Genomic DNA, 2520 nt, shown 5'->3' with positions numbered 1-2520 from the left:
TCATTAGATCCATTACTTTAACATATCATAAGACACTATCCTGGCTTCCATTAGTTACAAATGACTGTCCAGTAACAGGCGAAGCCACGACTTGACTGACTGCCAGTCGTTTTTCTTCGTCGTGATATTAGACAGACGGACAAATGCATTTAGGATTTACCTCATATATCTATAATTAACATAATTACATTTATATACAAATGTGGTATTATGTCTATATTCATATAAACATATATAAATGAGAATAGCTAGATTTGTAGTTTACAAAAATAGTACTACTTAAATTTAATATTAATATATACAAATAAATACATTTGTGTTTAGTGTAAGTAGGTATTACATGTGCAAATATGTATGAGGCATATAAGTTTGATGTAAAATGCAAATGTTAAATAAATAATTCCAAAGTGTAGTTATTGGTGTTAACAGTGTGGAGTTCAGCAAAGTGACTGAAGCAGGAAAGTACTAATGTTACCCTGACAGTCCTAGTGGAAGGATGAGGATTTAGGCATCTTTTGTAAATAACAAGATCTTGACATGAAGGTAACCATACACTAATTGTTGGAGCTAATTATTCTGAGGGCAGTCTGTCCCAACAGTCAAATGTTGAGAATGCAGAAATCAGGTTTGTGAAACAGCCAAACTAAATGCATCAGGCTGCTGTAGCATGAAATAAACAGATTTATGCATAGAGAAAGGTTCTAAAACATAATAATAATGTTAGTTATTTTAGGAGGAATTTAGAGTGTAATTTTTATCTGCTTCTGATAGGAGGCATGCAAAACCACTAATCACTTGACGTATAACCACTGACTGAATGAACGACAGATTTTAAAAATAATTAAAACAGCAAAAAATACAAATGCAATATTTTCAAACAAATACAACAGAGATTTAAATGCACTGTCAGTTTGTTAATTAGTGTTATAATAGTTATCTAATTAAAATTTTAGTTTTAAGTCTTATAATGCATTTATGACAAAATACTGTGATGTTAAATGCTTAAGAGAACATGTACATAAAAAATTAAATTATACAAATAATAATAATGTTGATATAAAGTATATGATCACATTTATTGTATAGCCACAAATCAACATGTAATTTGACATGATTATGAACTTAAATTGATTTTTGTAATAGTAACACTCTTAACTGTAAAAAAAACCCCTGTGATTACTATTTATAAACGTCTCTGCTTTATGTTAGCTGTATATAAAAAGAAAGAAAAAGACTGTGATTACTATTGAAAAACTTCTCTTTTTGTACAGTGTATGTGGTATACTAAATGTATTGTTTATGTTAGATGTAGATAAAGAGAAAGAAAAAGACTGTGATTACTATTGAAAAACTTCTCTTTTTGTACAGTGTATGTGGTATACTAAATGTATTGTTTATGTTAGATGTAGATAAAGAGAAAGAAAAAGACTGTGATTACTATTGAAAAACTTCTCTTTTTGTACAGTGTATGTGGTATACTAAATGTATTGTTTATGTTAGCTGTAGAGAAAGAAAAAGACTGGGTTGCACCGTCTTGCCCAGGCTGCACTGCAGCGTCTATTCACAGGCGCGATCCCACTGCTGATCGGCACGGGGGCTTTGACCTGCTCTGTTCCCAGCCTGGACCGGTTGACCCCTCCTTAGGCGACCTGGTGGTCCCGAGCTCCCTCAGGAGCACCATATCGATACCGAACTTAGTGCGGACACCCGATCGACATAGTCCACTGCAGCCCAGAACCCCTGAACTCAAGCACTCCGCCAGCCTAAGCCTCCCAGTAACTTGGATTACAGGCGCGCGCCACCGCGCCCGGCGAGAACAGCGAGGAGTTTAAGTGCAGTTCAACATAAAGCCTGTGTGAGTGAAACAGCGACATCTAGTGTCTGAAATCACAAACACTCACAAAACACATCCGTTTTATTCACGCAGTCCAAGCATGCATAAAGCTCTATTAGAACGGCTTTTAAAAATATTACACTTTGACACTTGGTGTTACTTCATTAGATCCATTACTTTAACATATCATAAGACACTATCCTGGCTTCCATTAGTTACAAATGACTGTCCAGTAACAGGCGAAGCCACGACTTGACTGACTGCCAGTCGTTTTTCTTCGTCGTGATATTAGACAGACGGACAAATGCATTTAGGATTTACCTCATATATCTATAATTAACATAATTACATTTATATACAAATGTGGTATTATGTCTATATTCATATAAACATATATAAATGAGAATAGCTAGATTTGTAGTTTACAAAAATAGTACTACTTAAATTTAATATTAATATATACAAATAAATACATTTGTGTTTAGTGTAAGTAGGTATTACATGTGCAAATATGTATGAGGCATATAAGTTTGATGTAAAATGCAAATGTTAAATAAATAATTCCAAAGTGTAGTTATTGGTGTTAACAGTGTGGAGTTCAGCAAAGTGACTGAAGCAGGAAAGTACTAATGTTACCCTGACAGTCCTAGTGGAAGGATGAGGATTTAGGCATCTTTTGTAAATAA

The sequence above is a fragment of the Trichomycterus rosablanca genome, chromosome 1 (assembly GCF_030014385.1).
Source record: "Trichomycterus rosablanca isolate fTriRos1 chromosome 1, fTriRos1.hap1, whole genome shotgun sequence".
Taxonomy (NCBI): domain Eukaryota; kingdom Metazoa; phylum Chordata; class Actinopteri; order Siluriformes; family Trichomycteridae; genus Trichomycterus; species Trichomycterus rosablanca.
This window is presented reverse-complemented; position numbering follows the sequence as displayed.